The following is an 18,912-nucleotide window of genomic DNA, read 5'->3' on the forward strand; positions in this document are numbered from 1 at the left end:
AACTAATTAATATTTTTCAGACACATCCCTTCATCACAGTCTACGAATATATATTCACTCTTAAGACTAACGGTTACATTTTTGTTTGGTGAATCCAACCAGATTATGTGAGGCAGGTAAAATGCAAGCTTTGTCTTCCTTGTAGTCAGTGAAGGAAGACTGTTGAGCAAGGTGTTAACAAAATAGCAAGTATCTAATGACTATAATAAAGAAAAATCTGGATGTGAAACTCTCTTCCAGTCTCGCAAAGATTTCTCATATCTCACCAGGATGAACTCAGGACCATTTCAAGTAGAGCTGATGCATGAAAGAAGGAAAGCCCCTGAGGCACTCTGCATGGGTACATGAGATGCAGGTTCGTTTCTATCCATCAGCTGCTCTGTGGAGGTTGAGGATTTAGAACTCTGTCCCTATCAAAACTAATATATAATTCCTGCAAGGAAGACTTGATTTTAACAAATCCACATTTCTGAGGAAGAATGCCGAGAACTTTAAGAAATTCCGCAAGAGCTTTATTAGTTCTGGTGATTGCCAAAGCTTTTCCTTCCCAGTTGTAGTTATATGAACTTAAAAATTAGTAAACCCTAGATCTTGAATCAAAATACAGAACAGAGACGCGAACGGCCACACAGCACCCGACAGCTCTATTTCAGCACTGTGTCAGAAGGGACCTAGTAGCAGGTACTACGAGAATGATTATAAGACATATAGGATGATCCTAGTCTTAAACAACGTTCTGGCTTCCAACAAGCAATTTAGGCACTATCGAGTTGGAGGTTACATCTAGGCAGTAGTAGTAATAGCTACCCATCCCATACCAATTTGTCAAATTCTTTTTTGAACCCATTTATACTTTCTTTGCCTCACTGTGACACAGGATTGGCTCCACCGCTGAAGCACTGACCTCCACAACATCGTGCCTTAGAAGAGAGTTTGCCACAAACTATAGCACAGTAGACTGAATCAGCAGACCTTAAGATCAGAAAATATCCTTTGTTAGAAATAAGCACAGTTCTGTCTGAGTGCCATCAAAATACTAGAAAGAGAAAAGGTCAGTGATTTCTCTCTTTAAGAAGTCGTCAACTTATTAACTGCTAAGAAAAGTGTGATTTGAAAACACAGAAGAGGATGATCTGCACTTATGACTGTAATTTATTGGCACTCTTATGAGTTATGTTCCGGGCTTTTATCCATAGGATAACAGGAGCAATCATATGAGAACATTCCCTTTATGTAATATTTGCATGGGAAAAAAAAGTCTGACAAAATACCACGGAAAGATATCTTCCACCTAAGCAAGGGTACTTTCAAAGAAGCACCAGAAATAGTACTTACAGACTGATTTTCTAGAGTTACGCTGCTAGGTTTAATTTCTGTGTAGGCTTCATAAGGATGAATATATTGAATACAGCTTTTGTATTTAGAGACATGATTTATTGCATCTACTCTAATTTGAACCTTGACTTTTAGGATCAACCCCTACTTGCCTTGTTCTTCAATGAACAGAGCTTGCTAGGTAACTTTAAAAGGAATCTGGAAACAAGCCTCACAAGAGCTAGTTGCTTTAATTCTGTACCTATATAATTATAAGGCTATTTTAGTTACATAGAGCCTGATCCATCATTTCTCTTTAAGGGGTTTGATAGAGCTGCACAGCCTATCCAGAAAGCTGTTAAATACCTGAATCTGCATGCTAGAATATGCAATGTCTCTCTAAAAATATTTATCAGGCCTTCGACAATATTCTTTTAATCCTGTCAAGATCATTTCTTGTAAATAAAACAGTAACATAGGGAAAAAATAACCAGACTTTAATGTATCAAAATTATACGAAATAAGCAACATGTTCAAAACTATTGACCCCATCCCTTTTTTCTAGGGTGTGATTTATTCCTTCTGACTGTAGTCAATGTTGGATCAATGCAGTTTTATCCCCCTGCTTACATCATCATTATAACTAATCTTTGTTTCAGTTTACATAAGTGTCCTCCAAAGATCAGGGGAAAAAAAATCCCTGTAATAAAAAGGAAACTGATATACTGCATCAACAGCAAAAACCAGAGAATACTGGGAAAATCAATAGGTTTATAGACAGATGGCAGAAAGGAAGGAAGAGAATAAAAATAACCACGCCATGCAAACCAGAAAGGATTTAATGATTTGTTTTGAATCAGCTAAGCCATTTATACTGTGACTAGAGGAAAAACTTTTATAGTATCATTTCTGATATCAGCGCTGGAATCTCAGTCCCTGAGCTACATCCTTACATAGAGGTAAATACATACATATACCACGTATCTATGTATAAGACAGAGTGCTGGTGAATAAACTTCATATATGCAAAATTTACACTGGTTCCCTCCCCATTTCCAAAAATGTATGTATGTCCAAAATCTATGTTTCTATCGGGAACATAGAATGTACTTTTTCACGACAGGAAGGAGTCGGTTTCTCATTATGCTCTTTTCCTTTATTGGAGTCCCATTTAGGATATTTGCACAAACCTTCGACTGAAACAAAAGACTGCACTTATCAAATAACAGCAGGTTTCTCATTCTACAAATCAAACGTGGCCGCGTATATTTTTCTTGGGGAGGGGGTAGGGGGAAAGACAGACACAGCCAGTGAGAATGAGAAGATACTGCATAGAATGAACCTTCTGAAGCATGAATCAAAAAGCTAAGCCAAAAATATTTACACTAAGACGAATTGTCTAAGTAACCCACTTCTTTGCTGAAATTCTAGGTATTGTTTTCAGCCCTGTAGTTTCCCACTGATGACTGTTAATAAACCAGAACCCCCATTACCATCTGCATATCTTTCCCTGGACTACTTACAACAGTAATGGAAAGGGCTGATATCACTGTAATTTTAGGGGGCGCTCCATACCGAAGATACACATTGGAATTTGTATTAGGATACAGTTTTTATTCCCGTATCATTAGAATTAGTATTACTTATCTATTATTTCAGGCTACATTGTCCAGATTATTTACTTCTATCCAGATAATTGGGATACTACTTTGGTGTTTTATAGTTTTACTGATTATTTCCTGATAGATGCTTTGTACATTCCACATTCTGTTCTAAGTCCTTACAGGTTCTAGCTTTCTGATTTAAACCCTTTTAATATTTCCAGTTGAAAAAAAGAAAAAAAGGGTTTGCCACATGAATGTTTCTCAGGTACCTGGCAGTATCTATTAAAACAAAGTAAATGGGGCTTTTTGATGCATTTGACCAACTCCTCATTTTGTTTCGAACTATTTGCAAGCTTTTTTTTTTTTTCCTTTTTCCTGGCATTATCATCCATTTTAAATGACTACCACGTCCACAGTTCTTGCCAGATTCTACATCAATTTCTTTCTAGAAAAAAATTTACCATTTTTCACAAAGGGGCTTGCTGAAACCTCTAAAATGAGTTAAGAGTTTACAGTCTAAGGCTATACCTCATCCTTTTCAGCCAGCTTTTTTCCAGCACTGTTGCTCAGGGTGCTTTCCAATGGCAGGGTTTCTTCTGTTTATTTATTTTGGGGTTTTTTGTTTGTTTGTTTTGAACAAATCCTAGATAGCTCCACTGAAGTTACAGCTACACAGCCATGTTTTAATTTTGGCAGAGCCTTCTTTGCTTTTTTAGCCCCAGCAAAAAAAGTCATGAGTAGCAGGGTAGTGCATTTTTTCTTTTCCTAGTAGGCCAACTCCCTGCTATTTTTGTCCAAATTAAAAGTTATCTAGATCAGGGTTCACAGTTCTGAAGAACTATGGAAAGAATCAGAGGAATCGCTGATACATAAGAAATATCTTCTTATGAAGAATACTCTTCAGAAAAAGCAATATCGTTTATTTCCAGTTATAACAAATCCAGAAAGTCGTTTCCATTGTGACTTTGACAAGTAACCTGGAAGGACACAATAGCCATCCTTGTGTATCTGTAGCAGCAGTATGAAATATGAACACACAAAGACAGTGGTGGTTTTGGGCTTTATTACCCACTGAAAGTCAGCCCAGTTAATGCAGCTGAATCACCCTCAAACACCGTGGTTTGTGGCACACCGGGGGGGGGCTCTGCTGGGCACTGTCTCATCACGCTGGTTTGCTTCGCATCCACCTGCTAAGCAGCATTAATATACAGCTAGCTAAACAACCTCTTCTGCAAGTGTTAGTGGCTGGCATCATAAGCGTCTTTGATCTATAGGCAATCACAGACCTTGAAGTTGTAGCGCAGTTAGTATGCTCATCATTCAAGCTGAATAAAAAGCCTGAAACAAAACAATTAAGCTTCTTTATGGAGTGAGATAAAGAAAATAATAGATGCTACCATTAAAGATGTGGAGCTATGTGGCAATAACAGAGCAAGAACTAACTGGGAGAGAAAAGCAGCACTTCCCAAGTGACTAATTCCGCACACAGGAGGGGGCTTATGGGTAAGTTTGAACCAAAAACAGGGAAAAAATAGGAACTGAAGGAGAAAGCTCCAAACACAAGAGAAGACATTGAAAAACACGATGCTGAGGAGGCACTGGGATGCCTAGAAACTGCACCAAGGAAAGTGTCTACTGTATTCAGGGAAGCAGGATAACTTATACACATTTCATAAAGAAACAAAAAAAATATCTGATAGTGCCAGGTTTTTTTTTAGTAGTGGAAACCACTCAGAGCCATGGTTGGATATTGACTGTCTCAGGTGTCCTGGTTTCGGCAGGGATAGATTTGGGAATTCTATTCCCAAACCTGCTTTTCTCGAGTACTGGCAATGGCCAGCCGTGGGTGATGGTAGGGGAGGGATGGTGGTGCTCAGTACACGTATTGCTGGTGGCAGCTATAGATACCAGCCCTGTACCAGATGACACATATACAAATCAGGTATGCTTCTCCACCCCTTCCAACTGTACTCTCCAAGCACGCACATCCCTACGCCCTCCCCAACAGCGGACCCTTACCCAGCAATACCCGACTTAAACCATCGCACTTTCAACCACTTTTTGTTGCATTTCCCTAGCGTATGATCTATCTCCAGCTCTGCGCTCCTGCTCTGGTATCAGTCCTAATCCAGACGTGCACTGGCTTGGCTATAAAGTAAGTCCTGGCCCTTCATCTGTGCACAGGTGCTTATAGGAATAAGAAGCCAGCTCCTGACTGCCTGCAGTAGTCACGACGTACAGAAACTGAAAAGTACATTCCAGCTTCCCCCTACCCGCTGTCTAAAAAGGTATCATATACTAGCAGCATGGCAATTGCATCAAGTTTATTTCAAATTCCTTGTATTTTTCAGCCAGCTGTGAATAACAAAGCATGCATACGGAATTAGTTGCACATGAATCAGTATAAGGCTCTTTTCCTCCTCATATTCAGGCACAGTGGCACTTTCAACACCACCTTCGCTTGTTTATTCTGCATTAGTCACAATCAGATAAACTGCTTAGGCTCCCCTTTAATAGGCTTCTCATAAAAATCACTTTTTAAAAATCTTTTTCTGGCTGTGGGCTGCTCAGATGCAATTACAGCTTAGCTCCTAAATTTACTTCTGTGAATTTAGTAAGGTCTTGATTTTGAAAGGAATCTTATGTAGGGATTGGAAAGCTTGATGATTTTGATATTTAAAACCAAATCACATACTACTCAGAGATGCCTCTACTGAAGTTTTTCTTGCATCTTTCTGGAATTCAGCACTTGAACAGAACCAAAGCACCTCCAGCAGGTATTCCACTCTGGAATTTGTTGCTTACTAACTGAAAACCCACATGTCATTATGATCCTCAAGAACAACAGTGCTTTAGCAAGTCCAGCTAAAATAAAACCAGTCAGGTTATTTCACCTCTTCAGCAGGGAAATGTGTTGTGAAGCGGGGAGGTCACAGCTCATGAGACCATATCGCAGAACTGCAACCAGACCCATTAATAAAAGGAGCAATGGAAGTTCATTGTAATTTACTGACTCTCATACAAAGTTGTATTCCAAAGAGTTATTCTTAGTGGCAGAATCGGAAGACTTTCCATTACCATTACTGCAGTATTTCAAAACAAAATATTCACAAAAAATTCTACAGAGATTACTGCTGTCAGCACCCTTGGATATTTTTCTGGTGGGGTTTTTTTGGTGGTTTTTTTTTGTTTGTTTGTTTGTTTGAAAACTTTTTCCTCCCCCTCAGGTCTTCTACCATCACGTTACCAACAGGATACAGAATATGGAAAACAGACTTTGGCTAATTCCAGTAGGAAACATAAGAGGCAGTGGGTCAATCATATTTCTCTAAAGAAAAGTACCACCTGAGGAATAACATATTGCAGCGTAAGCTGAAAGGGAAAAGAGAAGCTGTTTAATTGCTTCCTACTTTCTTTAACTTATCACAACACTTACTGAAAATGATTTGGATACATATCAAAAGTTCAGGAAGGATTACAATAGGATCCTATCTGCTACAAAAGCTCTACTCCCACTGGTAATAACATAGTTGTTATGCCTCTTGTAATATTCCCTATGAATGTGGCTGCGTGTCAGTGGGTCAAATAGATTTATGCTTTCCTTAATTTTGTTCTTTCCTGCGAAGCTGCCATGATGATAGGACTAGCACTTTGAAAAGAACTAAACATCTTTATCCGAAGGCAGCAGTGGAATCTGAATGAACTACGCCATACTTATATAAATAATCACAACTAATTTACTAATACTGCTGCACAGCTGAGGGTTGGTGGAGAAATATGTAAGAGCAGATACCTGCTCAGAGACCAATTTGTGCAGGGAACCATTGCTAAGGGTTCCCAGAAAGCAGTCAAGCCGCTGACAACCAGCCCAGCTAGAATTAATGTTTTTCTATAAAATATACCATTTTCCCTCTGGCTTTTGATAGTACATTACAGGGAAAGGACCTTTGCCTTTTGTGTATATATTATGACTATAGGGTCAGCAGGTTCAGAAAGCATAGTATATTGAAAATTTGGCAGCTCCCAGATTAATGAATTTGTACGTACTGGTGGCAAGTTAGAAAACCGATCTTTTGGACAGCTGAAAGATTTCAAAAAGCATATTGTGACCCAACTTGAAGATATCAACCTATAAATCTGGGGGGAAAAAAACCTAAACTTAGCGCCATCACCTACTGCATTGAACATGCATCTACTTTATAAGGCAGAGTTTCCTATTAAAATTTTAATTGGGTAGAAAGAAATTAAATACAATATTTAGAGTTATGGAAACCAAAGAAACACATACCTTTTGTTCAATTAGATATATATTCAACTGTTGACTAAATAAAAAGTAACTCAGATGGGAACTGCATTATTGATTTCTTTATTCCTATGGGACAAAGCAGAGTTATAAAAATAATTGTTTTCACATGGCTTTGCTATACTTAAATTATTCCTGCTGTAGTTACATTATGCTTAGTACAGAAAAAGTCTCTCGGGTTTAATCTGAGCCTTACTGAATGTTATTAGATCATACCTATTCAATTAATGTTTCTTTCTGTACACTATACATAGCCTAAATTCTGTCAACAGCCGAAGAAGTCGGTCATTCAGGTTCCACGTGCAGTACTATTTGCGGATACCCCCTGGAATCTATAAGCCAGAAGGCATTATATTTAAACTATAAGAACAAATGCCCTGAGTTAATATGACACAAGGAGACCAACTGTGTTATATCTCTAGGTTTTTGCCAAGCGTAGTCCAAATTTTTCTGTGGTTTTAGCAAGCGCTTTACCCATTACATGCAAAACCCGTATCTGACCACTGCTTTGGCACACCACCAATGCAATGAAACTTGAAGCTGAGAACAAGCTGGTAATCTAACTCTCAGTTGCAAGGCAGAATTCGTTCTGAAGCGTGCAAATATTTGCCATAAGCTACAGTGAGTGACATTAAAGTGTCCAATATACCAAGACTGAAGAAATATATGAAAAGGACTTGTGGAAGGCCGTCACCACAAAACGTATTATTTGATACTACTGGAGACATGTCCTCCATGATGAGGCATAGACAAACTTGCTGGTGCATGAGTTTAAGTTTCTTTTGTATTTCATAGATCGTAGCTGTGCAATGCAGGCATGAATGCAAGAGAAGTGTTTCAAGACAGTGACCTCAGACATCTGTGAGAGGAGTCTCTTAACTGTTAAGGACTTCCAGAACCCTGTCACCCCAATCTGAGTGTTATCTTTGGCCTCTACTCTAATACAACAGCCTGCCATAATTAATCAGCGATATTTCTGAAAAAGAAATTGCAATTTATGTTGAGAATGACACGAGCAGAGATGCGGCCAAAAGGCAGAATCATAGCCTGTTAGAGCAGAGCCAGTAAGCGAGCACGCTCATGAGAAAATAGGGACACCCGAGCTGAAGCTGATGAGGAGGAATCAACGTTTGAGAATTTCAGAAGCTTCACTTGACATTGAGGTCTGCGATCAAGGATCATCAGGGAATCAACAGCAGCCAAAAATTACTGGAAAAAGAAACATACTGTGAAAAACTAAAAGTCGAGATCAACCAGAAAGGTACAACAGTAAACTGAACTGTCAGCGTAACTGAAAAACAGCAAGTAGAATTTGGTGCAGGGTCATGGCTTGAGAAAGAAATTCTGTTTGTTGGCACATATTACTCACAACTGTGCTATGCATGCAAATAAAATACTGACTACCACACGGTACCACTAAGCAGTGTATCACAAAGGCCACCAAAACAACTTGTAGGGTGCTTGTTTCAGACAGAAAGGTTCTTCCCCTATAATTCCTTCTCTCTTGGTTTCTTCAAGATGTCAAATGCCAGACTAGGTGAAGATTCCTGTGTTACTGACCTCGGTGCACTGCCATGCAACGTAGACTTTAACGCAAGGGGAAGTGCCTTCAAGACAAGGCTGCACAAAGATATGCGATATAAACCACGGGATCACTAGCGTTTCATTAAGATCTCTGCAGCCCCCTCATCCGCATGCCCTATCTCTGTTCTGACAAAAGAATCCGGTCACACATGAAGCAAACCATAATCTGCCTTCTCTGACAGCGACCATCCTGTTTCTTCCCATGCAGCTGAAACTCTGCGCTGAAATAGAAAGCATGGAAAGACACCAGAAAGAGGAGGACAGAGGAACCCCAGGTGGTTGTTCTGGCTGGAGAAGGACTGGCAAAGCAGCATGGTCTAAAATAACTGGATGAGATACCAAGGAAAATAATAGTAAGCAAGATATCGCATCAGATGGAAAATTCAGGTTCAACTGCATGTCAGTTAGTAGTCCCATGTTACTATGGAAATGCAGCGTGACAATTTAAATATCTGCGGCACCATCTGAAATTTTAATCTCCTTTCAGAAACATTCACAAAGCTAGTTGTAATAGCAAAAAAATGCACGTTTGTCACTTACAGTTGCTGATGCTGTGCACTTCATCTGCACACTACCATTCTTTCCAGGTTTGTCTATATATATATGTATATATATATATATTCAAATCTGTCAGTCAACTATAATCCTACTTCAATATGCAAAGCAATTGAGGTACAATGGGAAGAAACGTAAGAAGTGTAAGAATGGATGCATGAGTAAGTTTCCAGAATTCAGATGTTCCACTAAGCACAATACATATTTATTCTATGATGTTATGTTGACAAAAACAGAATATTTTTTTATAATATAAGGGGTTCTCTCTCATTTGACCTGCTTTTTCCAACAGCAAGCATTTTTATTCACCCATTTAATGTATTTTACTTAACAGCTTCAGTTAAAAGATCTACAGCTGTAAATACTCCCTGATGCAGCTAAACGTTGGTTTTGTTAATATAATTATATTTTTAATGCTTACTCATGTATTTCATAAAGTGTAACAAAAAAAAGGGGCTAGCATAGCGCGTGCTGCCACCACCAATGGGTGTGCTGGCACAATGTTTTTTTTTCCCCCTCTCGGTTATTTTGTTTTCTCACAGAAATTTTAAAAAGCCCCCTTCTGTCCTCACAACAGCCACCCTTTAGTCAGACGCGTTTGCTGAAGGTGCCACAAGCCTGTTTGTGCAAATTATGCGTTTTATTGCGTCTAAGTATTTCATAATTCCATTAAATAAAGTCAATTTCTTAATCAAACTCCTTGTTACTGACCTTTTAACGAACATTCTACACTTCTAGTCAAGTGTTGCAGAACACTATGACAGTTGTAGAGGTCCTGAACAATCAACCGTGTTCTTATTTACAATTTCCATTGATCAAGATGTCACCTAAATGAAGAAAAGTGTCAGACTTTTTCCTAAGCAGATGCATTCCCCATTTGATTTTATGCATTAGACAAAAATGGTGGAGAAGGTCCCAGGTAGATACGGGGGTGCAGTGAGCACTGTGCTGAAACAGCCTCCAGAAATCAACAGGAATTTCTGCAATTCTGCCATGAGGATACTGAGTGATCAATAGGTATCTAATTTAATTGTCTATAAAAATCCATTTGCATTCCCATTTCAAAGAAAGATGCCTGTACTCCAGTAAGTTTAATTTTAAATGTATTTTGATGACTCCTTTCCCCTAAAAGGGAGATCTTGTGCAGGTGGTTTTAAGTGCATTAAAAAATGTGTTTGTGAGTTGCTTTGAACTCTCTGCTTTTAAATAATGACAAGTCTGTTGTGCTCCATTCCACTTAGCTACACTAAAAAAAAAAGTCACTGAAATTAAAGATTCCATTTATAAGCTTCCACTTATGGAAACCTTCCGTTGTTTTGATTGCTGCGTTTTCCCACAACACCTCTTGCAATTGTTGCACTGATGGTGCATGGGACAGATAAGCTACTCTGTTCTATGCTCCACAGCATGCGGAGCAGATGGACGGATCCGCACTTTCCGCAGAGATAAAACATCGTGAGAGGCAGAACGAAGAACTGCTGACTCCTCTCAAGGTACCACAGGAAGCAGAACACACTTTTGGCCTCTGGAAGGATAACAACTGCTGGCTGTGCAATAGTCTTTGGGAACACCCTAATGGGTTGACTGAAACGTTTAACTGGTTTCAGGCACGTGTCACCTAACTCATGAGACATCATCTTCATCTTCAGACACTGCTCCTCACCAGATGATGGAAAGACAAGGTGAACCTGTGCTTGTCCTCTCATTATATTCTGCAGACCACTGTACTTTATAGTTTGTTTTAGGGACTACTTAGGCAGTGCTCACATTTTATTTCTCTGTCTTCGTAAACCATATAGGAAAATGTTTTCCAGCTATACTTAAAAGAATAAACAATAAATTTCTTCTATAAAATCCAAATTCAAAGTTGTTACAAACAGCTTATAAACCATTCTTTTCCTCTAATCTACAAGAACTTGCTTGCTTCTTGCTTCATTGGAAAACTCATTTCTGACAAAGTTATCTATGTAGTCTGCAAGTGTGGATACATTTGTTTAAATGCAGAATTGGTGAAGAATTTATACTCGGCTTATAAAGTGAAAGATGGTAAAGATTAAGTGTGCAGCAGCAGGCTCATTAAACTAAGTGCACCTAAAAAATGAATGCACTGCCTTAATAAGTACATAACTATGTAAGACTTTCATTAGAGCTTTTGAAGTTTCTTCTAATTTTTTCTTGGAAAAAATTAGTGTTCCACATGGTAGGTATTTCAACTAGGTAATCAATAAGCTAATCTAAAATTTTGTACACGTGGACTGAATATCGAAATCAGTCAGCCAGCTGCAGTGCTACATTATGTTTCCAGCTTATAGTTTTCTCCAATTAACAATATAGAAACCTCATCACAATTCCATTAAACAATTAAGTCATAAGAATTGTAGCTGCAGACACCCTGCCAACTTAATTTCTTCATTATTTCATGTTCTTGTCTCATTGTTTAACCATCCTGGAAAATAATACAACGTGGACCATAAATCACTCAGTTCAGTGAAATGATATACGAGCTGTAGGTGTTGCTCTGGACAAAGTTAATATTTGACTCTGGTGAAAGTAGTGTTTTTCCACCTGCGCATGCTAGATGAATTAGAACCAGGAGCTTTTAACTGATGCTTACAGCAAAGCAGACCTTTAATTTTTTCTTTTAATCTATAAATTTGAGAATTGGTTTTCACGTAGTCTTACTTTTCTTCAAATGCTGCCACACACACACAAAATCATCTTCTGCTGTAATGTGGGCTCTCCACGGAAACCATCCACTGAGCAAAAGTATAGTTCTGCAAATTCCACCCAGTTTACTTTTATTCCAAGTAACTTGATATGGCACTAATTAATCTGAGAGTCCAAAAAATAATTTAATATGCTGAAGAAGACTAGGTATAATATCAAAGACCCTTTGCTACATTTGCAACCATTTTCTTGATAATATTTTTTGTTATATAACTTATTTTGAGCGAAACAAGAGAGAAAGCAATTTACAGTTCCACAGAACACTTGAAAACTCTGAGAAGGATAAATAAAGTCTAAAGAAGTAATCCAAAATGTTAAACACCTCCAGTTTATAAGTTTTCTGTTCTATAAAGACAGAGGTACAACAAATTGTTTATTTCAAAGAGCAATTTGGATGCTTACTGCAGATGTTTATTGTGTTTCAACTTTACTAATTCTAATTATGCTTAAAAAATTATCTTCATAACAACAAAGTCCTTTGCCCAAGGTAGTCCTTGTTTTTCCACAGTCATTTTTAAAAAGAAGCTTTAATCACAGAAGGTGAATAACTACTCCAGAAACACTGTCCTAGGGGGCACAAGCCTTTTAGGTTTGAACTGTTTTCCACTCAGTGCCACAACAAAGCATACATCAAGAAAAATACCACTATAGAAACTGATGGTACCGTTTTTATACTATTAGACTGTAAGTTCTGACCGATCTCTGCCTTGCTGAAAAAGAGAACTCGCAGGCAAGAAGTAGCTGGGAGAAGAGATGTGTCTAGAAGAGCAAAGTCACATTAATAGCACTTTGTAAGAGTGGCATGCAATACAGGGATGGTGCAATCAATTGGCAGACTAGGGTGTTAAGGGACTTACTCTAAAGAATAAGGAGATTTTTGGCATCTCCTTGGAGGCCATATACTTCAGAAGTCAAGGCACTACTTTAACACAGCTCTGGTGTGTGATACACTGCATTTGGTTTCAAGCCACTTTGCAGGAAGAGCGGTAGAAACATGGATCTGTTGCTAAAATGGTTCTTAAATGCAACAATTCCTATGATAAGTAAGTGCTGTCAGAGCGGAAGCTTAGATGCTCCTACAAATCGCTGTGCTTCCTCCCTCTTCACACGAGCATATGGGCTGAGCTCATCCAGACAACTGGGTACTACTATGTAAACACCTTCATTGTTGCAATGAGAAAGATACAGGCTGACAAGTCCCTGCTATTTTCAGACATGGTTTTTTATTCTTCATTCTGCTACCGGTACATGACTAGACATAAATAAGGAAGGTTCCCAGTCTCAAACTTCCTGTGAGCTTAATGTTGCAATGACTTGAGACAGATTAGGATCTGATCCTGAACTAGCCACTTTTAACCTACCTGCAACGCAAAACACAAGTTCAGCTGAACCTATTTAAACAGTTCTTTGATTCGCTTTCCCTGGTACATATCAAGAAATGCCTGGATGCCATTAATACTGGCACTTCTAAATATTATTCATTACAAAGTCCCATTTCCCAGCCGGACAGCTCCACGTTTCCTGTGGTCACCTAATAAACGGGTGTCTATTAGACCCATCTGCAAATCTTACTGGGTAATACTTCCACAAAACCAAACTGAGCTTGCCACAGCAGAAATGATGCAGTACCGTGGGGTACAATTAACTATATAGAGACATACTTTATCCTAAGCCTTAGGCACAATCAATAATGAGTTTCTTTTCTGAGATGTTACGGGATTATAAGCACAAGATTATAGGCTTGAATTACTTAAGTTTTGATGACCTTTTTCTATTTGGATCTTAACTCTCAGCAAATATGGAGCTAGACAAAATTTTATTACACAATAAAATTCCCTACCAATTCTAAATTAAAAAGCTTAACTGCCTAAAAGATAAAGCACTATCTTGTCTGTGTAAAAATTTAATAGCTACAATATTAATAAAACAATATGAGGACCAACTAATATATTCTCTGTCCTTTGTTTCTCTGTACACGCAGGACTGTTATTTGATTTTTTTGAGACACTCATTTAGGCAAAAGCAGCACGTTTTGATGGGCTGATAAGGATTTGAGGCTACAGCTCCAGCCCAGTTGACAATGCAAGTCTTTGCAAATCCACTGAAGTTAGTGAACAATTTGTCCAACCTCATTGTGAGCATCCAAGCAATGACATCTCCATGTATTCTACTTGGAGATTAATTTTCACTAATTATTTCACTACTTAGTTCAAGGATTTGTTTTCACTAATCTCCCAGACAGGATTTTTCTTAGCTACTTTTCTTAAGTAAAAAGCTTTATGTTGAAGGAAAAAAAAAAAATAAAAAAAAAGAAAAGAGTAACCTGTTAGCACATTCTTATTCCATCAGTATTTCTCTCAAATGCATTTAGAAGTTCCTCCTCAGACACAAAATTTGTTTCCAGGAATGGGTTTCACCTCACCTCACCTGCCTGTAGCTACTTAAAGCATAAGCGCGCAGTACACACTAGCTATCTAGGCTCTCTCAGTACTGTGCAGAGAGAAGAAAGCACATCCCCAAACAATAGATAATCTCACTTGTTTTAGCTGATAACGTGTTGGATGTCAATTGCCCACAGAAAGAGTCTAGACAGCTCTCACTAACTAAGTGTAACAATGTAAAAATCAACAGAAGAGACTAGAGAATAGATCCTAGTGTCCAGGATTGTCCCCCAGCTGCACTCTCCCACAGCCCACGGGGTCATTTCTAACTCCCCAACCATCTCTTACTTTCCTGGAAATATGTATTCAAGTGGAACGTAGGGGGTTTTAACAGATGAGATAATCAAACTGTGCTGGTGTGCCAGCCAAACTGTTCTCCATCCTTTTAACTCTAAAGAGGTCATAAGCAAATTGTTCTTATACTTCCAAACAATTTTGGTGCAACCGTAAAGAAATAACATTAGCATGTACAATTTATTACCCAATACTTTAGAAGCCAAACTATTTTAGTAAAAGCCTAAAGGTGATTCCCTTGCAAGACTGTAGCGAGGGGAAGAAAGCCCACAAAGGAAGCTAATTTCAAACCTATTTCCAAAATTTACAATGTTCATGCCCTTTCCAAGGTTACACAGCAAGACACACGAAATCAGGGAATACAGCCTGGAGCACAGTAAGAAAAATGATTGGTATAGGCAGTAAGTGAGTAAGCTATGAAACCAATTAGCAAACGTGTGTTACGATGCATTAGGATGTATGCTGTGTAAGAGGGCAGGCAACGCTGACTGTACTTCGACTCAAACTGCTGGACCTGTACAGCTATATCCAACTGCATTATGGTGTTATTAGCTGTGGCCTCCCAGCTGCAGTGGTTTGCTTACTATGTTTCTAGAATAAAGGAAACACGAGTAATGGTTCCAAAGACTAGAGGGGTTCGGACCAATGCAAACTTGGAAAAAAAAGAGCAAATAAGTATGTTTGGAGCTGGGAGACAACTCCAAAGAGACAGAGTAACTTGACAGACAACAACATATAGAGTACTTCAGGAAATCTCATTCAGTTCTGTGAATCCCTTATCGATACAGACCAAGGAATATTTATTATTGAAAATCCCCTTGTTCACCCCTAAATGTGTAAACGTAAATTGGTTTACTTTTATATCCTCATTCAGGTATTAGAACAGACTAAAATGCTCCTCCACAGTGACAAGTCATTTGAGCTTCCCAACCTTCCTCTTTGTTTCTTACATGGTTGTATGGGGTTGTGAGGTTGCACAGGGAAAGGTGTTTTTAACGGATATTTTAACTCTCAAAGTTGACACAGAACAACGAATCCCGTCTTCCAGTTCCACCAAAATCTAGTAATCCCCCAAGAATTTCCCCAGGTAACATAATACTGCTGCATACGCTGCCCCCACCTCCTTCACAGGTGTAATGATACTTTGCTATGCCCCAGAAAACCTCCCTTTCCAAGTGGGCTCTTGAGAACACAGACAGCTGAGCATAAAATTGAGTAGCCTAGAGGCTGCTCTAATCAGGATGGGGGATCAGTCTTGACCCCTGCCATCCCCAGAATTAGAGGAGCTTACTTCAGCTACCGGCATATATTCAACCTCACTTTGCCACTGCTAGGATAGATGGCTATCCGAGGTGGTCTTGCAGAGCACTTTTAGGTAGGCTCAGAACACTGTGCAATATTTATTATCTACTGGAACACATAAACCTTATGAAGCAGAGTTGATTCAGAGATGGCCATAATTCAGAATTTTCTTCCTGTTCTGTTTTGGCATCGTTTTTTCTGTTTACTTCATATGCAGGGTAATTTCTTATACTTTTCCCACTAAACACCATTGACGCCACAGACCTTAGTTCTCAAACTGTATGAGATTTTCATTAAATAGCATTTCAGCTGAAGCCATAAACAGAATTACTTTATGTAAATTTGAGGATGAAAGGATTCCATAGTGAAGTTACTTTATTTTATTGGTGTGTGCGTATTTCATTAGGCAATACTTGTCTACATATTGTCTCATTTCCATTTCAGATTTTAAAAAGACACCAAAATTTCAGTATCTTAGTTGGGAAGAAAAATATAGGAGGTTTCAGTCTGTTTTAATATCTTGAGCTTTTCCAGTAATATTTCCTGGTAACAGATTATGGGGTAAATTAAACATTCACAGTCCTATAAAGACCAAAACTATTTCAAAGAGTAGTAGTTTATTCCCTTGGTTAATATCTGTGTGGCAGATATTAACTTTACCTAGGACCTAATCTTCAGGATTTATGCACCAATCATAAAAGCTAGCTTGTCAGCGTTAATATAGTTATACTACATATACACAGTACTTGCAAGATAATTGATACCATTCATTACCTACAACACTCTGTTTTCAAAGCTTGGCAGTTCGTACAGTCCAGCAAAAAAAACCCAACAAAACAAACAACAAAACAAACCACCAGCAGCATGAAAGCAAAAGAGATAAATGCGTAGAGGCAAAGAATGAAAAGATGTTTTAAGACTAATGTATAGGAATGAGAGCCAGGACACCTGGTTTCTCTTCCCAGGATCCCTTTATCTTCTTGTGTGACCTTGAAAAAAGGATGTCACCTTTCCAATTGTCAGAAGGTAAAAAACAAACCTAACTCACATTAAGTGAAAGCACCTCTGAGCCTCAGTCTGAAGAAACTTGAAGCATCAGCAAGGCAGCTCTATTATACTGCTCCTGGTGCAACTTAAGGCTGTTACCAAAGAGCTTAGAGGTTTGTCCTTGCCTGAGGGGACCTGACACCACTTCACATCCTCTTGCTGCAAAAAGCAGCTTCACTTTTTCCTGCCCCTTTGCCAAGAACGGGGACAAAACAGACTTGGGTTAGCTACCGGTCAGATGCACACCAGCAAGGAAATCCCTTCAGCAGCACTGTCTGCTGAGCAAGTTCCCACTTTTTTTTTTTACACTGCAAGAGTGGTACAGAGGGGTTAGCACATGAGCTGCAACGCTAACCTATGCCTAACACATGCTGAGCTGCTTGTTCAGTTCATGCGGCGACAGTCATGAAAAGCCAGGGAGCCTTAGGCGACAGCATGGTGACTGAGAACAGTTTTCATTATATGGAAGATGGAACGGATCTATAGCAGAAATAACCCTTGAAAGCTTAAAGGAAATGGTCTCTTTCACATATGATAAGTGTTTGGACAGCAGAAGGTCTGAACACTTTTTTCCTGGAGTACTTCGATATCACAGTTGTGAATTATAAGCTATGCTGTGCTTGTCACACCCGATAGTTATCCAGTGTTTAAGGCACAAGTGTTGTGCTTAAACTCTGCTTTGTAAGCTTTGCCTTTAGTGACCCATGCCTCATTGGAAAAATCAATAGGTCCAAGAGTATGCATAAAGGAACAGGTAGACACAATCAGATATCCCTTCTGCTCATGAAGGGCAGTCAGAGAGATGTGGCTTCAAGTCCAAGCTCGTTTGCATCCAGCCAGCTTCCTGCAGGCAGAGCCAGAGTAAGACAGCGAGCTACGCCGAGTCCTTGCTTCAAACATCATATGGTGCTTATCGAGCACAGTGGAGACCCACAGCGCAATGACTAATCCCTGTGAAAGCCTGAGCCTGGGGTGACTCACCCAGCTTTTGAAATTAAGACATTGGTATTCCTTTTTTTTTTTTTTTAAATGCTTCTGAATTTAGCTTTTTATTCAGTGAGGTCAGTCAACTTTTGCTCAGCTCAAGGAGAGCAAAAACTTATCTTTGATTTCAGACAGCTTGGGAGCACTGCAGTAGATCACATCTGTCAACATTTGAAAGCTACCGTGTGGGGAGAAAAATAGGGATAGACCTTTCATTGAAATACTCCATTGAACTCTATTGAAATGCATTAGTCCAAGAGATCTTTTGTACTAGGAGAGCTTTCTGGGGCACAGAACGGAAACGTGGGCTGCTTTTTTTAATGCAGCAAAAAGCAAAATGTTTTTGAGAGAAGCAGTTGATAAATATAGATATAGTTAATATTTCTAATACTTTGCTTTAACCAGGCTAGTGCTTGTGAATAATCTATTTATTCATCCTTATGATAAATTTGAAAGTAGCTTTGAAGCAATGCTTCATATATTTGATAGATGTTATGCTTTTAAGGTCAGAATTGAAGAGTATAACCCATGTAGTCTGATTACTTACATAACTGTGGCTACAGATTTTCAGTCAGCATTTTTCTTTATATGTAATGGAAATCTAATTAGCTTAATAATTTTGTTAATGCCTCTAACTAGACAAAAGGCAATGATAGTCCTCTATGGTTTCCAGCCAAACATTCCATTTCGGTCTGCAACATTTCCTGAACGCTTTGCAGACATTTGGGGTTCAGTAATAGCTGAGGTAGATGTAGTC

The sequence above is a fragment of the Aptenodytes patagonicus genome, chromosome 5 (genome assembly GCF_965638725.1).
Source record: "Aptenodytes patagonicus chromosome 5, bAptPat1.pri.cur, whole genome shotgun sequence".
In the NCBI taxonomy this organism is placed as follows: domain Eukaryota; kingdom Metazoa; phylum Chordata; class Aves; order Sphenisciformes; family Spheniscidae; genus Aptenodytes; species Aptenodytes patagonicus.